At 28.0% G+C, this 12885-nt stretch overlaps 1 long non-coding RNA gene across 1 annotated transcript; it reads left to right on the top strand.

Moving 5' to 3' along the window:
* The first annotated feature begins 199 nt into the window (after positions 1-199).
* On the top strand, positions 200-12213 carry LOC123271537. The gene is made up of 3 exons (XR_006510903.1): positions 200-331; positions 9120-9313; positions 11933-12213. It is a non-coding gene; the product is annotated as an uncharacterized LOC123271537 (long non-coding RNA).
* Positions 12214-12885: the final 672 nt, after the last annotated feature.

The raw sequence follows: 12885 nt of genomic DNA, 5'->3' as shown, positions 1-12885 counted from the left end.
CAGTATCATTTGAAGATTAACTAATTATCATACGTTTTTTTTTCTCAGGTTAACGACAGGTCAATTATGAGGAAAAAATGAGAGAATGCTTTTAGGCTATCGAAAGTAAAATTAAAAAAATAATACTTTAAATTTAGCGAAATATGGCGATTATTTTACCATCTTTTTATTAATTTTTTTGTATATTTCTCAGAAGGAATATTCTAATTGATTTTATACCAAGTTCCTGATGAGCTAGAGACTTGAAGTTTTGAATATAGTTTAGAGTTGGATAATAATGCAAGAAAATAAGGACAAAATTCAGAAAAAATCAAGAAGAATATATTGCAATGTAAGTTTTTAAAAATATTTTATTTACTTTATTATTTCGTTTTTCAGATAATAATTAAATAGTTATGAAAATAAAGTTAGTCGACAACTAAAAATTTTTGTAATTTTTTTCATTGAAAAAATTATTACAAAATAATTAAAAAAAAAATTTCATTTGTAAAAAATTTCAAAAACTTTAAGTGCAATTTTAAAAAAATATTTGTTTGTCCTAATTTCATAAATGAAGCAAAATCAAAAAATTAAAAATGTCGGCTAACTTTAGTATCATTAAATAGTTTGATATATTACTATCGGATGAACATAACATTTTTTATATATGTTTAAATGAAAGGAAATTAAAATGAATCTAAAATTTTTCATCTATTTATTTATGATATCTTTTAAGTATTTAAAAGTAATCACTTAATTTCACTCATACAATACTAAAGAGTAACAAATAATAACATAAATAAAAAATTTATACCACTTTTTAAAACGCACCAAAAAACATAAAATAATATCTCTAAGTCTTATACAAAATAGAATCTCATACACGGAAAAAAGTAAACTGTAATACTCACTCGAATTCCGGTTAATTTTTATAGTTTCAAACAGTAAAGCAGACATCGGGGTGGCAAAAATATAAATATTACAGAACTTAATGTAGAAAGTATAAAAGCCACAATTTATAATTTAATATCCAAAATAAGTGATTAGTAGCTGTCACTATAGTAAATAACGACTCTTTCATTTTAAAAAATTACAGTTTCAAACAGTAAAAATTGCCATTTCAATGTATAGTCCATATTATGAGGAGAAGGGGAACTCAGATGAAAGAGAAGGGGGTCTCACTCTTGGAGAATTTAACATTTGAAACAGTAAAAATAATACTTTTAAAATATACATTTTACCAGTCCAAGCAAGTCAATAATTACAGTTTGATTTTTAGAGTTGCGTTTAAAATTTATCATTTTACTTTGTAAATATTGACGTTGCTTGTACTAGAAATTTACTAACTTTATTTTATACGTTTTATATGTCATAAGATCATTTTTTAGGTACGAAATGATAAATATCAAAGTCTGAATTCTTAATTATTATACTTTAACATTTTAGACATTTACATAGCGAATATTACTGTTTGAAATAGTATTTTCTTCCATGTAAAAAGTAAATTGTAACGATTCAATGGTAAATATTATAAAGTGAATATATTATTACAAGTGTGATATTATTACAGTTTACTTTTTTCTGTATACAGATTTTGATCCTTTTACAGATTGTTTTGAAAATTTCTCATTATCAGTTTTCAATAGGTACATTAAAAAACTTGTAAGATTTGAAATGAAATGTGGTGCTAGCAATACATTACTATAAGGAGTGTAAGTAAGAAGTTACTATGAATGAGAGAACTTGCTCATCAGTTCCCATAATTTGCGGTGCAATGAAACACGGTTCAGTTAAATTATCGATGCATCAATTATCTATTATATACACCCCACATTTTTTGTTTTAAATTTTACCAGTTTTTCAATCGCTATTACAAATTGACAATGACGAAATTTCAGATCAATCTATAAAAGATTCGATATTTTTATGACGTTTTCTTATTTATGGGAAAATTATTTTATTTGTTTTATTATTCTTCTAATAGTGAACATTCTTTAATTCTTAAAAATGACTTAACAACTACGTGGTAGTTTATTTGATTAAAAATGATTTAGATCGAGAAAAATACTATATTACTGAATCCAACACCCCTTCTAAAAAAACTAAAAAAAAAAAAAAATGAAAGTTATCAACAAATATATACAATGCCTTTCAATGATTCGTACCGGTCAAGAATTTTACGGAAAATGGAAACATCAAAATTTGGCCAACTCTAAATAAAGAAATCACTAAGTAAAAAATTTATATAAATATTATATTAGAAATAATAAAAAAATTATTTGTCTAAATAAGGATAATTCAAAATTTCAATAATAATAAAGGTAGTAATGTAGAAATTTAGTTACCAAAAGAATTGGAATTAATTTAAAAAGTATAAGCATAAAATTATAAAATTTAAAAATAAGATATCTATGAAATTAGACAAATCATAAAACAAACAAGTGAAATGACAGATATTTAAAAAAATGAAGAAGAATAAATTTAGACAAGTCAATAAAAAGACAATTGAAAATTTAGAAATATAAAAAAATTGACAGTTTTAATTATTCGTAAACTTAAAAAATAGCCATCTCTAAATATAGACCTGTAAATTTAGATATCTTTAATTTTGGACATTCTAAATATTTACAAATATAAATTTTTACAATTCATAACAAAGACGATTAAAAACATAGTAATCATACAAAATAAGTACTAAGAAATTTAAAATACAAAAGATAGCTAGAAATTAATTAATTTTCCTGTGACCGCTGCTCCAGGAAGTTATGAAGTTATTTGCCATCAATTGTTCTGTTATTTTTAAAACACACCAAGATTTTGCTTTTAATCTTAGTAAAAAATATTTTCGAGGACCCGGAACTACCGACAGCTCCTGTGACCGCTGCTCCAGGAAGTTGTAAAGTTATTTGCGTTCGATTGTCCTGTAATCTAAAAAATACACCAAGATTTTGCTTTTTAATCTTGGTAAAAAATATTTATGTATACCCGAAACTACCAACAGCTCCTGTGACCGCTGCCCCAGGAAGTTGTAAAGTTATTTGTGATCGATTGTCTTTTAATTTAAAAAACCCACAGAGATTTTGCTTTTAATCTTGGTGAAAAATATTTACGTAGACCCGAAACTGCCAACAGCTCCTATGACCGTTGCTCCAGGAAGTTGTAGGTTATTTTTGATCGACTGTCTTTTAATTTTAAAAACAGCAAGATTTTGCTTTTAATCTTGGTGAAAAATACATCTGATCTCAACAGCTCCTGTGACCGCTGCCCCAGGAGGTTGTAAAGTTATTTGCGTTCGATTGTCCTGTCATTTTGAAAACACACCAAGATTTTGCTTTTAATCTTGGTAAAAAATAGTTACGTAGACCCGATACTGCCAACAGCTCCTGTGACCGCTGCTCCAGGAAGTTGTAGGTTATTTTTGATCGATTGTCTTTTAGACAATCTCTTTTAGACAAAGTAAAATCTCTGCCGGTTTTTAAAATTACAGGACAATCGATCGAAAATAACTACAACTTCCTAGGGCAGCGGTCACAAGAGCTGTTAGTAGTTTCGGGTCTACATGAATATTTTTTACCAAGATTAAAAGCAAAATCTTGGTGTATTTTTTAGATTACAGGACAATCGAACGCAAATAACTTTACGAGTTCCTGGAGCAGCGGTCACAGGAGCTGTTGGTAGTTCCGGGTCCTCGAAAATATTTTTTACTAAGATTAAAAGCAAAATCTTGGTGTGTTTTAAAAATAACAGGACAATTGATCGCAAATAACTTTACAACTTCCTGGAGCAGCGGTCACAGGAAAATTAATTAATTTCTAGCTATCTTTTGTATTTTAAATTTCTTAGTACTTATTTTGTATGATTACTATGTTTTTAATCGTCTTTGTTATGAATTGTAAAAATTTATATTTGTAAATATTTAGAGATGTCCAAAATTAAAGATATCTAAATTTACAGGTCTATATTTAGAGATAGCTATTTTTTAAGCTTACGAATAATTAAAACTGTCAATTTTTTTATATTTCTAAATTTTCAATTGTCTTTTTATTGAGTTGTCTAAATTTATTTTTCTCCATTTTTTTAAATATCTGTCATTTCACTTGTTTGTTTTATGATTTGTCTAATTTCATAGATATCTTATTTTTAAATTTTATAATTTTATGCTTATATTGTTTAAAATAATTCCAATTTTTTTGGTAACTAAATTTCTACATTACTACCTTTATTATTATTGAAATTTTGAATTATTCTTATTTAGACAAATAATTTTTTTATTATTTCTAATATAATATTTATATAAATTTTTTACTTAGTGATTTCTTTATTTAGAGTTGGCCAAATTTTGATGTTTCCATTTTCCGTAAAATTCTTGACCGGTACGAATCATTGAAAGGCATTGTATATTTGTTCATCACTTTTTTGATCTAATCTTTTTATTTATTTTTTACTTCCCGTTAAGAAAATTGAAAATTTTCAAAAATCGGGAAGTTATTGTTTTTACCCCGTTTTTCGAAAATCGAGTTTTCATCAGATCTCGACGTTTTGAGGTCCTAGGAAGCTTTCATGACTATTCCCGTGATGGTGTGTGTGTGTGTGTGTGTGTGGATGTATGTAAACCTCTCATAACTTTTGAACGGCTTGACCGATTTGATCGCGGTTGGTGCCATTCGAAAGGGTTCGACTGAACTTAGATTTTGAATACAAGTTGGACCAATTCGGACCGATAGATTTTAAGAAATATTAACAAAACTGCGAAAAAAAATTTTTCTAAATTTGGTTTTTTTTTAATAACTTTCAACCGTCTCGACCGATCAATTCCAAAAACTAATTAGCTCTTAACATCAAAAAACCACGTCGATCGCCACCAATCTGGTCAAAATTGGTTGATTCGTTCTTGAGTTATCGTTGACGAAAGAAATCGAAAAAATTGTTTTTTTCGAATTAAACCGAAACTTCTAGTCTTATCAGTTTGTGTTTGATAATGTATCATAGAATTTGAAAAACTGCGTCGAATGCTGCCAACCGCGTGACAATCGGTTTATTTATTCAAAAGTTATTGCGGTTTGAAAATTCAAAAAATAGTGTTTTATTAAACTTTTATCAGACTTTTGAGCTTGGAGAGCTCAAAACTATACGAAAATTATATTTTTGAGCTCTTCGAGTTCAAAAATGTAATAAGTGCAATTTTGAGCGCTTAATTACGAAAGTAGCGAGAAGTTGCAGGGATGGCCTTCAGGGTCAACCGTTTTCCTAATTTTTTTATTTAGTTTTGCGCTACTGACAAGGATTGCAGTAAAATTTTTATCAATAATTAGAGACATTGTTTTTTTATAGACAAACTTTAAATAATACAGTCTCTCTTCTCTTTTTTTTGTTTTTATGTTAAAAATTTAAATCCTAAATTATTCTAGAAAAAATTTTCCCAAGTTAAAAAAAAATATCCCATGGTTAGAGAAAAAATAAAATCAACTGAAAATGCTGAGTAATAACTAATAACTTTGATAAATCAGGTAACGAAATTTTTAAACTGTGATTATGGTTATCACTATGCAAGATATTAAATACTATAAAATAAATTATAATAATTATGAAGCACGAAGAAAATATAAGAATGTTTTTAATAAACTAAATTTTATGTCATTGTAAAATAAAATCGAAATGTTATTAACTTTAAAAATAGAAAATAGAAAGATAAAACTACTGTCAAAATTAAAACATTGAAATCAATTTTTAGGCCCGAAAAACGGTTATATTTGTCGTTTCTACTGAACGCTCAAGCTTAAGTAAAGAAAATTTTTATAAATGATGTTTGTTTCTTTTGACAGAATTAAATGATAAGAATCATTTTGTTGCTGTAATCCGAAAGGTTTGTCAAAACTGACTTTATTAATATTTAAAATAAATTGAGTGACTTTTGTGATACAGAAATTAGTCTCAACAAATACATCTAGATAATTAAGAGAATAAAAAAAATTTGAAAAACGGTTGACCCTGAAGGCCATCCCTGCAACTTCCCGCGAATTCTATACTTAAACGCTTAAAATTGCACTTATGACGTTTTTGAGCTCTTCGAGCTCATAAATACAATTTGTGTGTTATTTTGAGCTCTCCAAGCTCAAAAAAATAGCTTTTGTATGCTTTTGATCTCTTCGAGCTCAAAAGTTTAATGAAACACTCTTTTTTGAATTTTCAAATAGCAATAACTTTTGAATAAATGAACCGATTTTCACGCGGTTGGCGGCATTCGACGCATTTTTTAAGCCTCACAAATAATTCGTAAGTTTAAACTGATTCAATTAGAAATTCTCAAGTAATTCCAAAAAAACACTTTTTTGGGTTTTCTTTCGACAACGATAACTCACGAACAAATTAACCGATTTCGACCGGACTAGCGGTGATCGACGTGGTTTTTTGATGTTGAGGGCTGATTAGTTTTTGGAATTGATCGGCAGAGCCGTTTAAAAGTTATTCCAAAAAAACCACATTTGAAAAAATTTTTTTTTATAGTTTTTTTGTTATTTCTCAAAATCTACCAGTCCGAATCATTCCAAAGTATATAAAAAATCTAAGTTTGGTCAAGCCCTTTCGAATGGCACCAACCGCGATAAAATCGGTTAAGCCGTTCAAAAGTTATGAGAGGTTTACACACACACACACACACACACACACACACACACACACACACACACACACACACACGTACGGACATCATCGTATAAATAGTCAGGAAAGCTTCTAAGGGCTTCAAAACGTCGAGATCTGTTGAAATCTCGATTTTCGAAAAACGGGGTAAAACCAATAACTTTCCGATTTTAGAAAATATCGATTTTCTCAGCGGGATTATATTTTTCAGTGATAGTCAATTTTTATGTTAAGTTTTTGGATGAGTTCTGAATAGTTCTTTGGCTCTATAAATTTGTTCCGTCAAATTTGTCGATTAAATTATTTTTAATTGATCCTGTGATAGCACCATTATTTTTAAAATTTATTTCAAAAGTACCCAAACTATGTATAGTGTTTATAAATATAAAAAAATCATTAAGCCAAAATTTTCTTATTGATAATCCGTAAATCTCGGCAGTCGTATAGCGATTGCAGGTTGCTATTTTCTATATTAATTTGTTAATTAAATCAATATCTTAATAAATTTTCTAAGTGTGTTTACGATATCAATTCGAAGTTTCTAGCATGAGTGTCTATGAGTTAATTTAGTTTGAATAACGTCTACTTTAAAATATAATCTGAAAGAAATTAGTTATATGTCACAATCTAAAGAATTTATCAAAGCTTAGATCTTATTGAGTGTAAGATTTATGGATGAATAGTTTACCTGTTTTTAATGATGAAGTACACACCTGTGTAAGAATAATAAAAAGAAATGCTTACTGAGATCTCGAGAGTATCACGCCCCTACAACCTGTGGGGTCCGAGTAATAAAATGAAGATTGAACAAAAAAAACATGTTTTTTCTTTAAATTTGACTAATCCGATTGGGATGAATTTATAGTATTTTTATTCTTGGGGCATATAAGAGCGGAGTTTTAAAGAAAATATTAAGTAATAATCAATGTTTTCTTTTAGAATATTCAGAGGCGTAAACTTTTTATTGAATTTTGTCTGTAAATAGATAAATAATTACATAATTTGATTAGAAATTTATTTGAGAATTTGACAAATGGCTTACTTTACTGGTCGACCCTTAAACTTCCTGCTGTTTATAAGCTCATAAAGTTCCAAATCAATATCATTGGTATATAAATTCGTAAAGCTCATAAACTTCTAATTACGATTGTCAAGTTAAAGAGAAGTTCTGTCAATATTTTGGAAGTATATTTCAGTGTTGTAAAAATTAAATGTCAACTAAAAATTATTATTGACATTTTTAAATAACATATATTCACATAAATGTTGTGATTTCTCATATTTTACATGTGAAAACAATCGAATTGAAAAAAAAAAAAAAAAATATATTTCTTTAAGTGTCAATTTTTCATAATTTATGTAAAAAATTTTTATTTTTGAAATTTTATTTTTAAAGAAATAATCAAAAAATTTAATCTCGTTAATTTTATGGTCAGAAATAATTTTTTTTTAAACTCAATCGTTTATTAGAATGTATTTAGACGTACTAAGTCACTGAGCGAAAAAATATATTTCAAAAAAAGTGGATATTGTTGTGATGAGAAATTAATTTGTTGAAAATTTTAAATAATTTTTCATATAACCTGCATTGAAAATGTGAGTTTCAATGTCTGTTGAGCCAACCGAAACTAGACAATTTCAAACCAATGCGACTGTGCCGGGCAGGTATCAATTATTTCTTCCCGGCGGACAGAAAATGACGATTTTCTGTCCGCGAGGTGAAGTTGCAGCTTTATTTTCAATCCTATCAATTGTTTGTTTATTTTATACCTTTATAATTGTCATTCTAACCGTTAAACTGTACTGACATATCATAATTCTGTTATTAAGCATAAATAAGAATGATAAAAGAAAACTTGTCAATTTACGAATAATGTTTGGTAAAAAATAAACTATTACTTTCTATTTTATTATAAGTTTCATAATAAAATGGTATTTTCGTTGTTCATCTGAAACTATCTAGTTCTGGTTGGCTCCAGACATTGAAACTAGCATTTTTAATGCAACTTATATGAAAAATATAATGTGTGGCGCGGGATGAAACACGATTTCAGACCGAGTGATGCCAGCCCTCGCTTCGCTCGGGCAGGCAACTTCACTCTGGTCTGAAATCGTTTTGTTTCATCCCTAGTCACCCAATATATTATTACTTCTTAACTGAAGAAATAAAAATTTCTCTCACAGTAACCTTCTTGTTGAACAAAAGTCTTCTAGATTTGGGAAAAAAATTTTGATGTTAATTCACAAGCTGTCTATTTAAATTGTTTTTTTTCTAAATTGAAAAAACTTTTTTTTAACAATAAAATTTTTATTTCTTCAGCTCAGAAATGAAATTGTTTGAAATTTTCAACAAATTGATTTCTTACTAAAACATTGCTCATTTTTTTCAAAAGAAATTTTTTCTTTTAGTATAAGCTATTAATACTATTTAGTTTTTTATTTTTACTACCACTATAATTATATTAATTAATATATCTATTTATTATTTCATTAACAACCAGAAATCAAAAGACTTTGTCTCATCTCACAAAATATTTACCACGCTAATTGATAAATTAGAGAATTCGCTTACGCCGAGATTTCAAGACATAATTAAAATGAAATTGAGGGTGTGAAGGACATCAACTATCTGATAGGTGAAGAAATGAGACGATTCGTTATATAATTAATATAAAGAATGATGGATACATATAAAGTAAGTTAGACAAAAAAGGTATCGTAAAAGTATTAACATCGTTAATGTTGTGTAATTATTAAAATGAAAAATATTATGTAATATTTTCTTTATTTCTATAATTTCAATATGAAAACTTCACTTAGAAAACTTGTAATAACTTTCATTTTGAAATTATATTACATTAGTTAAAAAGATTTTCGTCGGGTAGCAAACATGCGGGGTAAAATGTCCTGCTTTTTTTCGTGGAGTACATACTATTTTTTCTCCTACCAAGCCAAAAGTTCGCAAAATTTTATTAAGTAGGAAATTATTATAATCAAATAAGAGGTTAACCCGGGCAAAACAATGATACAGCGTAAACTATGAAATTAACTATATAAAGAATATTATTTTGAACTTTTATGATATGGTAAAGGACAAAATAGGGGTCCAGGGGCGAAGCCCCGGCGGGGGTTGGGGGGCGGAGCCCCCCAGTCAAAAACAAAAAAATTTTTTGATGCTCAAACACAATCTTAAAAAATTTTATTTAAATATTAATTAAATTTATTTATTTATTTATTAAACTCATTCAGTTATAACAGTAATAATTAAATAATATTGCAAGTAATAATTAAAATAATAATAATAATTATAATAGTAATAACTGCAATAGTAATAATAGCAATAAATATTAATTAAAATTATGAATCAAAGTAGTTTTTTTTCCATATCTTCCCGTGTAAAAAAAAATTGTCCCGAGTGTGGACATTCAAACGTGACACAATAAGGATCATTTTTTGGACAATTTTGAGACATAACATTAAATAATCGGATATTTTCAAATAGTGCATTTTAAGAACTTTTTTGTCAATTTTAAGTATTTTTTTTTTTTAGATTTTCGGAATACTTCCAAGATAATTTAAGAATCAACGCGTTTTATTTTAAACAATTTTGTTAAAATTTTGTCCTTAAAATCCTTTGTGAAACATTTCTTCAATAATTTGAGAACAAATTTTAGAATAATTTTGTAATATTTTTTGGACAATTTTGGAATATTTTTAGGACAATTTTAGAATGTTTTGAAAACAAATTTATAATATATTTAGAACAATTTTGGAACTTTCATAGGATATTTTTGAAATGATTTTTAAATGATTTAAGAAGTGCTAATTTATTTTTCCACATGTGCTGCAGCTGTACTCTCTTAAATCGAAATAGTGACTTTCGACTATGAAATAGTGACTATTCACTATTTAGTAGTGAAAAGTATACCACTATTTGAATTAGTGATCTACTCTGGACTGAAAAAATAGTGAATAGTCACTATAGTCACTATTTCGATTTAAGAGAGTAGATTTGTCCCAAAATTAATGGATGGAATATTTTTTGGATACAGTTGAGTCGCGTTATGAGTTCTCTTTGTGTCTCTCTTATATTAACGCAAGTCTGGTTTAAAAAAATAAAAGAAAACAAGCCGGACTCATACACGGAAATAACAAGATGATACTGGATATCATCCCAGATTATACTGAGTGAAAAAAAATTTCAGATAGTAGCTAGTATAATCCAGATTACAATGAGTATAGTCCAGATATTAAGCAGTATAGTCTGGATTTTTCTAGCTACTATCTGAAATCTTTTTCACCACAGATATCACTGAGTATAATCTGGGATGATATCCAGTGTCATCTTGTTATTTCCATGTAACGCGACTCGACTGTATTTTTAGGAAAATTTTGGAACATTTTTGGGACAATTTTAGGAAAATTTTTGAACATTTTTAGGACAATGTTAGGATAACTTTGGAACATTTTTAGGACAGTTTTGAAACGTTTTTTAAATGATTTTAGGGAAGATAATTTATTCTTGCACAGCTGTAGATTTATTTCAAAGTTAATTTATAGAATATTTTTTTCATTCATTCACAATTTTTTTTACATGGGTTTTATAGGTATGTAAAATGTTTCAAAAATTGAAAATTCATTATCGATTATTTCAAAAAGTTATTAACCATTAAAAATTAGATTGTCAACATACAACCTTATGGCAGATCAGTATTTTTTAAATTTAAAATTACCACATTTATATTATTAAAGTAGATATCATAACAAATAATATTTAAAAAAATTCTCTGATTCACGTAATTTTTATAAGTGCATCGAAAAGGTAGTACTGATGAACGTTTAAAATTTTTGTTATGACCCTAATAAATTTTCTAAAAAGTTAGTAAACTAGTAAGCAAGTTAGCAATAAAAACATGCACAAAATCTTTCAATTTTTATGTTTTTTTAAATTCGTCTTTGAAAAATTAATTGCGCTCTAAATTGTTAAAAATCCAATTTATACACAGAAGATATGATAAAAAAAAAAAGTTGTCTGAAAAAAAAACCTTGCGGCTTACTTAGTGTAAAACAAAAAGAGTAGCAATATCGAAAAAAATACAGGTCGATAAATTTTGCAGTGAAAACTAGTTTTTCACGGATTAACATGCCTATAATGATATCATTCTAATAATCGTAACCAATTCAGGAAAAATTAAAAAAAATATCATTAATCACGATAAAAATAAAATTTAGATTACAGAAAAAAGTATCATTTTTCACAATAACCATTTGTTTATCTTGGTAAGTTAAAAATTAAAAAATATCTTATTTCCAGCATCTTTCTCCTGCGCACGTTCCCTGTCTACTCGTGAATGGGCATGGCAAGGACCAACAGTGGGTATGAATGAAATAATAAATATAATTGACAGTAGGGCAGCGTGGGTTGCGACAAGCAAGCAACCAGCAGCAGTAACCACATGGATTAAGTAGAGGACGGGGTAAGACGAAAACGGCGCACGCCATGTACGATCGAGGTCATCACCTTTCTATAACTAAAAGCCTGCTTTCGCCCTTTTTAACTTTTTTATTTTCATTTATTTATTTTTTCGTGTTTGGTTTCTGTCCTAATCAACTTTTATTAAAATATTAATGATAATATATTTAAAAAATAAAAAAATTTATCTTTAATGTAAATTGTCTATCGAAATCGATTAATTAAAATCAAGTTGTGGTTATTATGATAATTTATAAAATTTTTCCTATTTTACCGTTGTTTTTATAATAACATTAAAAGATTAACAGCGTAGGTGTGGACTCAAAACAGTGGGTGGAATATTCTCACCATCGAAGAGAAGCAAGAGAGAGTAGAGATCGTTTATACTTTTACTCTTTTCATTTCTTCCTTTCTCTCTCTTTATCTCTTTCGCTAGGACCCAGAGGTCATCGTACCCCCATTCTGAAGCATCTAACTTCTTCTTATGGACATGACATTTCTCGGCAACCATTTTTCGTAATGTTTGTGTACGATGACCCGCAATTTTCAGACTTCTTCTCGGTACAGATCAAAGTACAGTCTGCAGTGATATTAGATAACTTTTTTTAGATATAAGTTATAATCATATAAAACTCAAAGAGACGAGAGACGTGTGGATGATGGAATCGAGAATACTAATACTGATACATCCCACCACCATCGTATCACGGTTATTTTCTTACCCGTTCTCTCGCTGTCCTTCTCCGATCTCGAGACTAGAGCTTCCAAAGACGGTTAGGGAGATACGATTTCCG

Source organism: Cotesia glomerata, linkage group LG9, assembly GCF_020080835.1.
Source record: "Cotesia glomerata isolate CgM1 linkage group LG9, MPM_Cglom_v2.3, whole genome shotgun sequence".
NCBI classification, from domain to species: Eukaryota; Metazoa; Arthropoda; class Insecta; order Hymenoptera; family Braconidae; genus Cotesia; species Cotesia glomerata.
This window is presented reverse-complemented; position numbering and strand designations above follow the sequence as displayed.